At 40.2% G+C, this 13,800-nt stretch overlaps 1 protein-coding gene across 8 annotated transcripts in view; it reads right to left on the reverse strand.

The window, feature by feature from the left end:
- LRRC4C (leucine rich repeat containing 4C) overlaps positions 1–13,800 on the reverse strand; it is a 1,161,603-nt gene that overhangs the window by 15,174 nt on the left and 1,132,629 nt on the right. For 6 of the 8 annotated variants that reach the window (XM_077863658.1, XM_077863655.1, XM_077863657.1 and 3 more), the window contains one exon: positions 11,721–11,787. The exons of the other annotated variants lie outside the window; for them this stretch is intronic. The gene's annotated coding sequence lies outside the window, so the exon portion shown is untranslated. The remainder of the gene's footprint in view (positions 1–11,720; positions 11,788–13,800) is intronic. 8 annotated transcript variants of the gene reach the window in all.

Raw genomic sequence — 13,800 nt, forward strand, 5'->3', positions numbered from 1 at the left:
AATTCTCCATATGGCATTTAAAGTGAATATTTAAAATAAAAATATGTTCATGTCATCCTTCCGTTGAAATGCTCCTATTAGCTCCAGATCATTTTAGAGCAAAATGCAAACTGCTCTGGTCCCCAAATCAAGATTGTCTGATACCTGCCTGCATCTCATGCCTCTCAACTTTTCTTCACCTCCCTTCTGTCTTCAACCACATTGGACTTCCTCTGGTCCTCAAATGCTCCAAGCTTTTTCCCCCCTCTCAGGACCTGTCCTTTTATTTTTGCATGGTTGGTTTTCCTTGTCCTTCAGAACATCCCTTACATTTTTCCTTTTCAATTTTTTTCTTTACCATCCAGCCCAAAGAAGCACCTCTACCACCATCAATCACATCACCATATTTAATTTCCATCGTAAGACTTAGTATGGATATTTTTCTCATATACTTAGATGAATGTTCTCATCTGAGTGGAATGTTCCATGGAGCAGATACTTGTCTGTCCTATTCAGTAGTTTTCACCTGGCATGATGTTCATTAAATATTTGCTGAATGAATGCATGAATGAATGAATGAATAGTGTATAAGCACACAGAAGTATCCGGTAGATCGTTAAGGCTCTAAATTCACTGAGGACCTAAGTAATGTCACGTTCACTAATTGATGAACCTAGTAGAGTCCAACTCATAGAGTAGGAGTTGCATCAATTTCTGAGATGATGCTCGTCTAGTGTTTAACTACTTTCATAAAAGCCCTTCCTACAAAGAAAAGCTGGGGAGCACAACGCAGTATAAAGCTCATTTCCTTGTTTCCATACTCTCTTTTCAATTTTGTTTGTTTGTCTGTTTTCAGGGGAAGGCTTCCCTCTTTCTTTCTTTCTTATTGTCTATAGCAGCCCTGTTAAAGTTTGGCCAGACAATGCCCTCTGCTGTATGTGCCTAAAATAACACAGTCGCCTTGAAAATCCTAATGTAAATAACGCCTAAGTTATTTTCCTGAGTTGCTTCTTCACATTGCACCTACATGGACGTCGGAAGTAGGGAGGCTTGGCTCAGTTTCCGAGTCACTCCATTGGATCAGACCACTTAGAATAGAGCACAAGAATTCATATGGCAGAAAGTCAAGTAGTCTTCAAATCCCCTTTAAAATGGAAGAGCTTCTTGATCATCGTGCTTCTGCTTCTGGAACTCATGTGAACCATTAATTAGAAAATCCACGAGTGAAAAAGACCTCCTAATTCTTTTGTCACAATCCAAAGGAACAAGACGGAATAGGCAAGGGATTATGGTAGGTGGTCGCAGCTCCAACTTTGTCTTAGCTACAAGAAGTCAAATCTACTTCATGTTAGAAAAGCAGAACCATAAATACAGCCAATGACTTGGCAAGGCTAAAAATAAAATTAATTTTTTTTTTTTTTGCCTGCTTGTTTAGTTTCTCTCACATGATGCAAGAGAGATAAACATACCTGGCATGAAGTGTCTGGCTGTTTATGAATCCTTTTGATCATATTCACTTTTTGACGTTTATTATTTATGAAGAAATGAAATATAGATGACTGACTTGTTTCTCAAATTAAAGGGTGGGATTTGAGGTGTTCAGAGATATGTTTGTATTTTTATGATAGATGTTTGCTCTGTTGGTTTTGTGAAATGAATACCCGAAGAAAAAAGCTTAAAACCTTAAGCTCCATATACTGCTTGATATTTCATTCTTCAGGAAATGAAATCAGACTGTTCCAATTATCAGAAATGCCTGCATTCTCCTCTGCACTAATATTTTTAGGTCTGGATCCTACGAGTGCATGAAAACTTCACTTCTTTCCTTTTTCTTTTAGTTCTTTCTCTTTTCTCAGGTAAAAGGGCCACAAAGTGGTTAGTATATGTCATTCTTTATCTCCCAAATTGGCCTTTTCTTCTTGTACTTTTCCTGGGGGTGATCTACACAGTTAACACTTTGCAGATTTAGTGTAACAAGCCCCAGGAACCTAGGCAACCACCGTTCAAGAAAACATAACCCACCAATAGTTCCCATTTGCTTAGGGAATAAAGCCTAAATCCTTTACTGCCTCTACCCACTAGATGCCAGTAGCACCCCCAGTTGTGAGGATCTAGTGCCTCCAGACACTGCCAAATGTCCCCTGGAGGGCAAATTTGCCCTCTAAAAACTACCGCCTTAGTGTGACACATAGGACGCTCCATGATGCTGCGCCATACTGCTTTCCCTGTCTTACCTCCCACTGTTCTCCATAATACAGTCTAGGCTGCAGTCTGTTTCTGATTCTAAAAATATGCCTCCTACTTTTCCTCTTCAGAGACTTGCTCCTGTTTTTCCCATTGCTAGGAATGTCCTACTCTGATTTTTCTGTCAAAATTGTACTCAGTTTCAGAGCCAATTTTACAATGACCATTTCTATTTGGCTTTCGTTGGTCTTACTGGCTGGTATGACTCTATCCTTCCATGAGTGTCTATAATGCTGAGACTATAGCATTTATCAAATCTGTGTTTGAATCTACATGTTTGGGTATGAATCCAACATATTTAATCATAAGCTTCTTAAAGATAGGAACTGGATGATGTCTAGGCATGCAGTAAATATTTGTTGAATTGCATTACTGAATGCCTACATTTTAATCATAGTCAGGAGCCAGGATGATAAACTAATTTTGTAATAACAAATAACATATCAAGGTCCATTGATAAGGCCTGCATGAGAACCAAAAAAATTAAAATGCTTTACAACTTAGTACAAATGATAAAGAGGAGGGTTCGATAATTACCCCTTGCCCTCTCATACACACAAAAATGTAAAAATAAATTCTGAAAAGGCAGATTGCCCCAAACCAGCATGTAAATGTGCGATTGAAAACAATAAACTAAGTAAAAATTTCTCTTTACCAGAAATAAGCTGTATCCTAAATATTACATCCAGAGTACATAGTACACTGAAACATTATGTATTTTATATAGATTTTATATATGTATATTTTATATATCTTATATGAAATATATATTTTATATATTTATTTTATATCTTGTATATAAATATATATTTATTTTATATGTATTTTATATATATATACACATATATAATGAAAGAAGGAAAGAAAGACAAAAACAGAGCAAAAGGGAAAGAAAGAAAGAATCTCAAGAAAAAGTTGGTATGTACCAACTACTTACATAACTAAGTGAAGGCTAATGGAATATAGAATCTAAAAAAAAATCAGAGATAAAAATGTGTGCAGTATCCATCTGTGAAACTGCCTAGAGGTCGGATACTCTGATTTATGTACTCTATCATTGTGAGAATACATGAGCTTATATATATGGAAGGATTTAAAACAGTGCCTGATACATAGCCAATACTGTATGAACATTTGTTGTTGTATTTATTGTTATTGTTATTTATCCAGTCCCGGTGACAGCTGAAGTCCAATTATGAGGAATGATTGATACATCAGACAATTATAATCTGATGCTAAGGCAATTTGAATCATACAATTAAGTTTTCTTAGTTTGATTTCTCATCAACTGCCTTATTTAATTAGAATGTTTTTCTATGAAAATGCAGAGTTCAATCCAAGGGTTCTTAAGAAGCTCACGAATGAATTCTAAACCATTTATGAATCTCTTGAAATTATATGCAAATTTTTGTATAAATGTGGAGATTGTGTATTTTTGTAGGAAGATTATTCATTGGTTTTACCATCATATTCTCAAAGAGATTTATGGCTCCAAAAAAGTTTAAGTTCTACATAAAAAGATTTGACAGACTGAAGTACTTCAAGTGTCTGTTATAGTTTTAGCTATAATTTAACCAACTGGCATTCTGCTCTCTATATCCATTTCTTATGCGTTTATAAGTGTGACTACAACTTTCTTATGATGAGCTTACCCAATTCAAATTTCTGAGAGTCTAAAACTTAGGACCAAACCTATGTCTTGAGTAGATTCTTCAAGACGAATGTCCACTGGAAAAGGTCTTGGAATGCAGTCTTCCCTGGTGACAATAATCCTTGCCATATGCATTAACAGTGGTATGCAGGTGACAATTTGCCACTTCATGCCATATTTTTAAGGAATTTGTGTCAATGTAAGAATCAGGATGCTGCATGATGAAATGTGGACTTCTCTGGTCCAGAACTATCCTTCATTTGGCCATAGTTTTATTCCTTAAAGGAAAATGCCCTGAGGTAGTGTAACTGAATTGTTAACGTCTACCTATCTCTTGGAATATTTTGGGTAATTCTGACTGATGCCAAAAGAGAAAATACCATGCTTATTAATATTAGTGAAGATCAACTGCATAACAGAAATGCATCAAAAATAATATCCCATTTACAACTAATACAACCAAAACCCCAATAAGAATCTCCACTCTCCCTCACAATACACACACAAGCACAAAATCTATTGTTGAATGAGATTTAACTGCAGAAATTGGACACATGTGTTAACCTCTCAGGATGCACAGTAGGATGATTCCAGGCTTTCAGTGTGAAATAGGAAAAAAATAAATAAAGCAGATACAAGAGGCTGAAAATTTCAAACTATGTTTAATCAAAGTATGAAAAATTATTTTACTCAGGACATTGTTCTTCCAGTCCACAGAGGCTAATGCTTATGCTTTTATATATTCATATTTACATTAACATTTATATATTTTTGTGTCCATGTTAATGACAGGGCAAGTAACTAAAGAAACTTTTGAAAATCTAACAAGTCCATCTTAAACATAAACCCTTGGCAAGGCAGATAGAGGATTTGATTTCAGAAAGTTGATAATGCAGTTAATGACCTTGCTTCCCATGCTTCCTTTGGATTGATGACTAGCTAGGAGGAGTTGATAGCCATTAACCCTCAACTGCTCATTAATCCTTAGGAAATGCCCTGTGCAAGGTCCTCATTGCCTTTATGGGTTGAAAACAAACAAACCAACAGTAACATCCAAAGAGGCATATAGATTTTTGTAATGAGTAATGTAATTTAAATTGCCATGCTAGGGAATCTGAAGAGAATAAATACCACATGCAGAGAGTCATTCCAATTTTAAAATCACCTTCTAATGTTGTGTTAGGTACTTTCTTCCCTGTTTATTATTAAACAGTACAAACCCCAAATTTCTTAGACAGTAACCAAACACACATACACACACACACACACACACACACACACATATGTAAAATATCCCCAGGCAAAGTATTAATGATGTTGGGGACTCATTTCATAGTAGGATCCTGGGAGAGAGAAATTTTAAAGTCATTTCAGCTCTAATAATACATGATTCCAAGTATGTGTACCAATACTCTGTGAACTTCCCCTGTGAGGGAATCCCTTCCACTCAGTAACTCCCTGTCACCGATCACTGAAACACTGTGCTGTGACAAGCCTAACATAAACAACAAAGTCATGAACCAATGCCAAGTCGCTGCACTGAGTGAGTGTGTAGGTGGCTGTGCAGATAATTAGAAGTCGCCTGGTGTTCAGGGGGAACCAGGATGGGGTGAACACTCAGGGAAGGCTATGTGGACATGGGTTTTAGTAGGAGATGTGGGTTTGGGTAAGTACAGTTCTCAGTTCTTGACACGTAGGACCCAGTGTCTCCTATCAGATGCCTCACAGTATAGTGGGATTCGTAAAGAATAAATAGGGGATTTTAGTGCAGCAGAAAGTGCTAGACAAGAACGTACAGCATGTTTTAGGAGAACACAATAACAGATAGAAAAAGAAAGAGAGAGAGAGAGAGAGAAGAGAGTTTGCTGGAGAAGAGCTTGCGGTTGGTGGGTAACGTATGAAAGTGAACATGCACATGGGGCAGAGAGGCACAAGATGACTCCTATGAGGAATCCACACTAAAAACCAGTGGGAGAGAAGGTAGGATAACTAAAATAATACCATAATGTGAAAAATAGATAAAAAAAAATATTTAGATTCTGTATTAAGTCATCAGATGGGTTGTAGGGACTTGACTGTTCTCCTTGTGTTGGAAGGAAATAGCATTATGGGAGGAGTATCCAGGGAAAAACAAATTTGCAATAGTATGAAGCATGGACAGGGAAGAGTACCCTGTGAGGTCTGAGGTCTGTGAAGAAATTATTTCAAAAATTGAGGAATAAAAACATGAGGGCCTGGACTAGGCTCTGCTTTTTAGCTGAAATAGAGGCTGACATGACATTATAATTTCCACATCTCTGCTCCCCAAACCTTACACCAGGAGACTCTCTTCAGATTTCACCAGCTTCCTTGATTCCTGACCCATGGTTGGCTGCTCTGACATCTGTATATTTCAGACTCCCTAAAACATCAGAGCAACCCCCTCCATCAAGGTCTGGCTCCCACTGAAGATCTCCGAGCCACCACCTGGCAGTTTTCAGCATGACTCGAGAGTTTAATAAATTCACCAAAATGACCCACAAAAACCTGATAAGGAAACTCTTTAATTGAGTCTGTGTTTATGAGATCTGAGCAAGGGGAGGAAACAGAGTAGACTCCTTCTGTGATTTCCAGGCAACGTCCTTTAATCAGAATGCAGATAGCAGGGATGGCCTCCTAATTGGAACTGGAGCTGGTTTCAAGTAACCTCAACACTGTTAACATTGCATAATGACAAAACCTTGGTGATGACATGTCAGATAATGGGAATGACTGTAATCAGTTGATTTCTTTGTTTCCCCCTAATGACCACAAAAGAGGGAATTATATGGCAGATGCAGACATTTGGAAATTGGATTCTTAGTTATTTAGTTAAAGCAGCCCTCATTTCGCTGGGTGCCGTGTTACACACAGGTCATGCACAAGTGCTCTTTTTTGCACAGTTCTCCTGTAACAGACTCGCTCTCAGTTACCATGGAACCTTGCAACATGAAGACTCTGTTCCAACATGAACAAGCTTCGGTTAGCACAGTGCTGTGCAAAACAAGGACTCCGAGTATTATCTGATATTCACTTGTCTACAACGCAGAAAAAAGATTAAGAAAATCCACGAAAAGCAATAAGCAACCGGATCCCCAATCATATCTTAATGGACTAAGAAAGTAGGGACGCCTGTGCACACTCCTATTGAAGTCAGAAGTGAACTACTTTTTCCTCTCTTTGGATACTGAAAATTACTCCTTGATTACCTCTCTCACTATCTTTTTTTTTATTATTATTATTCTCTAAAGGATGCATCTTAGAATAATCCAAGTGAAAAAAACAAAACCACAAAGGTGACAGATTCTAATACAGATATCACAGAGGCTGGGTGACACTGATGCCAACCCCTTAAACTCTCTGTACCCTTCCATAAAGTGAAGACAGAGTGAATATTTGCTCTTCTGTGCCAAAGAAATCCTGGAAAGATAAAGTTTAATCAAAAAGAAGTGTAACAAAAGGCAAAATCTACAGAGGGAGGGTAAATGATGATGTGGGGGTCACCCCTACACTCCTCAACGCCATCTTTTAGGTGGCAACTGTCGCCTGCACCGAGATGGAAGGTGGAGACAGATATAGGCAAAATTCTAAGATCAGTGGTTGGAAAACTACTGCACCCACACAAAAATCTGGCTCACCACCTGTGATTTTTCAATAAAGTTTTATTGGAATACTCACATACCCATTCATGTATGTATTATCTATGGCTGCTTCTGCATTAAAGTGCATAATTGTGTGGTTGTGATAGACTAGAAGCTCGCAAAGCCCAACACACGTACTCATGGACCCTCTACGGGAAAAGCTTGCTGACCTTGCTCTGGAGAATCTATGATAATCCCTTCTCTTAATTCTCTCTCTCCAATCCCAAACCTGCCAAGACGATCCATTAGGGTGTGGAAGAAAAATATCACAATCTCTGTTTATAACCAACTTCCACCTCAGTGATAAGAAAAAGATTTGGTTTTACTGATTTGGCAGTGGTTCCATGGGTCACGTAACACATGTGAGGCGTCCCGGGCAGAGGAGGGGGTTCCGTCGCACAGCGGGGTGGTCTGGGCTCTGGTTACTTGCTTATAGGTTTCCAGTACCTGGTGACATACGATAATCTCTGTGTGTCTGGCTAAGTGGCTTCTGGGATTCTTTATTTAGTTTAAGAAAAAAAAAAAAAAAAACTAACATACAATGGAGAAAGGAGCTTAAAGGGACTCTTTCAGAGATCACACAGAATGAATATTCTCATCACGAGGTAGGCATCAGTGCCCACAAGCAAAAATGGCAGAGCTAATGTTTTCTAGTCCAAGTTCTTTGAAGCCTTACGATGATTATATATTAAAGAAATGTTCCTTCTGATTAATTGTGTGTGTGTGTGTGTGTGTGCACACAGGGGGATGGGGCTGAGGGTGGGGTAACAATAGTATGCTCTCCAGCCATGGTGTCCGTCCCATCTTGGCCAAGCTGTTCACCCTCTTCTGAATTCTCTAGGTGCCCCCCACCCTCTCGGCCTGATGCATGCCTTGTCTTCAGGCTTTTCCCCTCCCCATCCCACCCCAGCCCCACTCAAGCACATTGTTGTGCAAAATCAATGCTGCTTCTGTCCTTGGGATTGAGAACTGTGTGCTCCTGCAAGCCTCTTGGGGTCCTGGGAGCATGACCTGAAAGCAGGTTTGCAAGAGACAGACTGTGTAAGTGCCCTCTCCTTCCTTGCTTTCCCCCCCTGCTCAAAGGGTCTTCCTCTCACCATTCCTTGGAAGGAGGAATTAAAACCTGCCAGGTGGGATCCCTGTGTGGCGCAGCGGTTTGGCGCCTGCCTTTGGCCCAGGGCGCGATCCTGGAGACCCGGGATCGAATCCCACGTCGGGCTCCCGGTGCATGGAGCCTGCTTCTCTCTCTGCCTGTGTCTCTGCCTTTCTCTCTCTCTCTGTGACTATCATAAATAAATAAATAAATAAATAAATAAATAAATAAATAAATACCTTAAAAAAATAAAAAAAATATAAATAAATAAATAAATAAATAAATAAATAAATAAATAAATAAATAAATTGAAAAAACCTGCCAGGCTGAAGCTTTAACACTGGTGACCATAGAACCCAAATTAAGAATACTAGACTCTGAGAGTTTTGATATTAAAAGGAACCCCAGAGACCTAGGTAAAAACTCCACTTCCACTTCCACTCCCTGGAGATCTGGTCAGGAACCCTGGATCTCCCTGTCCCTCGCCCGCCAGGGGGGTGCCAGAGCTTCTTGGCTTTCCTTTCTCATCATCAGGGTAACTTTTGCTTATAAATGATGAGATAGATGACTTATAGCCTATAAAACTGTATGTATTACAGAGGGTTTGGAGACTGGTCATTTTTTACTTTGGATCTAAATTGAGAAAAAAAATCAGAAAGGGGGGGTGGGGGAGGCAGAAAGGGTAAAAACCACAGCTTTCTATGTGGCGGATACTTTACACACTCTCCATATACTTTACTTCATCCTCATAACGACTGCATGAAGCAGATACTGTTTTGGGGCTCAGCCCAAATCACACGAGTGGTTAGTGACCTCAGGCAGCTTTAGCCCCTTTGAGCCCCTTTAGCCACTGCAGGGATGGATGCACCCTCTACTAGCCACGTGGCTTTGGAGAAGCAATTCACCCTTTTGGCAACTCATTTCTAAAGGGATGAAGCAAACCACCTCTCCCCCGGTGTGCTGGCTGCGTTACCACAACTAATCTTAATGAAACACCATTTCTTAGAAGTGCTCACTCACCCTCATTTTGTCTATGAGAAACCAAAACAGCATCTGAGCACCATAGTCAACTTTTCAACTGGCCTGTTGTGGGATCTAGACTTCGACCACCAGCTCCAGACTGTTTTCTCCCTTCAGCACACTGCCTGGTGATGAATTTTGTGGGGTTAACTAAGAAGCCTAAATGCAAGTACCAAAAGCATTTGCCTAAATGCGCAAAATACCTGGCACACAGTAGGTACACGATATATAGCGTGTTTGTTTGTTTTTTTTTTCTTTCCTAAATAAACTCCTTCCTCCTCCTGGAATATGGTCAGCCCAGTGATTTTATGCTCCATTTAGAAGACTGAAAATCAGGGTTGAGGAGGAAGAAATGCATCAGTGTGGGTTCCCCGAATCAAGGAAAAGCCACCGCTGGGGTGGAAACATGGACCATGACCTGCAGCCTTTCAACTGGCAGCCAAGGGTTCCTTCTTCCCAGCATGTGTTTCCTTAGTAAACTTCACTCTCAATTCTTTTGTTTTTGAAGAAAAACATTTCCAGCTAATAACACAATTACACTTAAGTATCAGAGCTCATTTTAGTATTATTGCATTTGTTAAATCTAACTGAGTCCAAATTACTTCCTTGTTGCTAATAAGAGAAGGGGGAGGAGGAGCAGGGGAGCAGGGGATGGGGGGTGGGGGAGGAGGAGGGGGAGGAGGAGGAAGAGGAGGAGGAGGAGGGGAACCGAGGGCGAGAGGGTTTCCAGGGTTAAAGGAAGAGAAAGAGATGTCTACACCGAGTAACAGAAAAACAGAGATAGCAACGCTGCGTGTAGCCTCAAGTCCAACGAATGTCAGTTAAACTTGCTGCCCACAGTTTCTATGGAAACCCCTTAAGTTAAGAGTGGAACACAGACATTTTTTGGACTGCAATTCACAAGCTGTTTATTTAATTATGATGAAACATGAGACTGTTAGGGACAATACTATTATCATACTGATAGCATTTAGAATTCAACGGATGGCTATGGCAAAATAAAAAGTTAAAAAAAAAAAAACCACACATTTAAGTCATTACCTTCATGTGAACTGCATGCAAATAAAACGCATCTTGTTTTTACAGGACTTCAGACGTTATTTCCCGCAGGCGAACCCCAAATTAGCCAAATGACATTCATTAAAAGGGAGTTCTTCAGAGGCCTCATGCCAATTATACCCCCCCATACCCAGTGAACAAAACCAAGGTCACAGCATATTTTCAATTAAGCCCAGGATAGCACCAAAGTGCAGCACAGCTGGAAAAGCAAGCACGTTATTACCCCATAGATCATTTGTGAGCAATGAATAGGTCTCTGGTGTTTTTCTGTTTTATAGATATCTGAATATAAAAAAATATAAAGAAAATAGCTTCAGATTAGCTTTTGCCTTCCAAAATAAACAACCACTTTTAGGGCAATACTCCTGGTGGCCCGAAGAAGAAGGATTGGAAGCCATCACTTTTCTGTCCCTGATGATTGGAAAAGCTTTGCTTAAGCCTTTAATTTGGCCACAGGGAACCATGTGATTGATGGACTCATTCATACCCTTGTTCCCTCACTGAAGGAACATGTAGTTTCCACCTACTATCTATCAGGCACTGTGCTAGGGACGAGGGAGGCAAGAAGATTAAACCCCAGTCCCTAGCTTAATTATGGACTCCTTAGAAGGGAATGCATTAATTTTACGGATAAATATTTATGGAGGGACAACTATGGCTTATAGGGATTAGACTAAATAGATCAATAAATCTAGGACCCTGCCTTCCAGGAGGTTACAATTAAATGGAGGCAAAAAGACACACAGTCATAAGTCTTAGAGCAAGGAGTCAGTGCCCCCACCTGCTGCCTCATGGCCTCTCGCTAAGGAGGTAGAAATGCTACCAATGGATGCTGTGCTACAGGAGGTGCATGTGTTCATGCGTACGGCACGACTGGCTGGTGGACGACAGGGTGAGGAGGGGGCTCTGGGATTATTTCTGTAGGAGAACCCCCTTTCCAGATCTGCCTTCGAGTCACCCCTACCCTTACAAAATCTTCAGCCCATAAAGTAGAACCGAAGGAGGAGGCACTCACAAGAGAAGTGAATCCCAAGGAGAGTCATCTCTGGTGTCAAGCTGGGAACACGAAGGCTGTTTCTCAGCTGCCAAAGACAAACATACCAGAAATTTGCAAATATGACTCAGTGACTGTGTCTTTCCTACTATACTGCAGCCTGTTTTTTTTCTTTTTTTTTTTTTTGAAATTCAGTAGTGGTTTGCAGGAGCTGGGCTTCCCACAAGTTGCGCGTGCTAGCAAAGCCAGTTGTTGCTGTGATTGGATTTGACAGTGTATAATGAGCCACTTCACATTAGCTGCTGTTGTAGTGTTCAGCATATTGTGGGAAAAGATTTAGCATGAATCATCACCCACCTAGCTCACCACTGTGGCCTCTACTCTGTAAACAGGCAACGTGTTTGCCAATCTAAAATAAATAAATAAATAAATAAATAAATAAATAAATAAATAATAATAATAAATAAATAAATAAATAAATAAATAAATAAATAAATAAAAGCATCCATTAGAACAATTCAGCATATTTCTGGATCTGCTGCCACCACCATCACCACAGACAACACTGGTGACAATATTTATTGAATTGCCACTGTATTTTAACATTCTCCTGGGCAGAGGGCCAAGGCAGCTATTTTAACCACTGGCCGTTTGGAACAATGCATTTTTTCATGCCAATGAGTCCGAAGGCCTATAGCCTACACTTGATTCTGACTTAGATGCATAACCTTCAATAGGTCACATTTTCTCTCTGATCCAGCATCTTAATCAAAACCGCCTTGGAAGTTCAAATGGGATAAAATATTTTGAAGATGGGTAGGGAGTAGTTAAATAGAACACACCCAATTACCAAAGTCAAATGGGACGTTAAGAGTTTGACATAGGCATAGGCTGTACACTCGAGTTGTGTCTTTATCCACATCCCAAAACAAAAGAGATAGTGTCTCCTCCTCCTATGCATCCCAATTCCCATCCCCTCACCCTGGACCCACACACACACTCCTATGGCAATGACAGATTAAAAATTAGATTCTGAGCTTGAGGGCCACACAGTGTTTGGGGCAAATGTGGAGGGAGAGCGCAAAGCACAGTGAGGTCAACTACAGAATCTCTGATTCCCACAAACACAGATCTTTACAGCCGAAGCTTCGACATACAGTTGGTGCAAACTGCATAGAGAGGAAACCCTGAGCAAATACAGATGGAAAAAAACCCACACAATTAGTAATCAAGATCAAGGGACTGACATGGGTATTGAAGCCACCAAGGATTCCATCAGCAGTGGGACTGGAAAGAACAGCAGGGAGGCAGGTGTTAAAATCTTCAAGGAATGAGGAGGAGTGAATTGCGGGTCTGTTGGTGACTCCTACAAGGAGGTGTTAGCAGGTGGCACAGTCTGCTGGTGTAAGCTTCAAAGCTGGGCACTTTACCGTGTTTGGAACAGATAATATAAGTAAATGTGCGTCTCAGACTTCAAAGCAATATATCACTGGTGAGTATTATTATTACCACTTAAGTAAAATTGAATATAATTAAAATTTGTTTCAGAGGTGATCTGTGGGTTTTCCGTTATTGGTTTTAAAAGATGTGGAACTCAACCTCATAGAAAGTTTCCCCAAACCTCCTGGTTTCAAGAACCCTTGAGATAGGAAATATGAAATGTGAGTGACAAGTCAACACGTCGGGGATTTATAGTGATGTGAGAGCGAGGCATTGGGTAACAATTAGCGTGTGTAGAGCGGGGAAAGAAGAGGTAGGAGGAGAAAACCATGTTCATGTCTAAATCAAGTAGCCAATTCTCAGTTCTCATATCAGATGAAAATGTGCAGCATTTGACGTAGTGACCACTCTGTCCTTTCTGAAACACTGTTTGCACTTGGCTCCTGGGAAACCACTCTCTCGATTCTCTATCTCCTTGGTTAATCTGTTCTACCTCCATCACTAGTTGTGCCTTATCTGTCAGGCCACTAAACCCTGGGGTGCAGCAGAGCTCACCTAGGGGACCCATTCTTTGTCTAGACTTCCTTTGCACGTGATCTCACAGTGGCTGTAAACACCATCTGCAAACAGACATCTCCAGTCTGTAACGCAGACTCGTACA

The sequence above is a fragment of the Canis aureus genome, chromosome 21 (assembly GCF_053574225.1).
Source record: "Canis aureus isolate CA01 chromosome 21, VMU_Caureus_v.1.0, whole genome shotgun sequence".
Taxonomy (NCBI): Eukaryota; Metazoa; Chordata; class Mammalia; order Carnivora; family Canidae; genus Canis; species Canis aureus.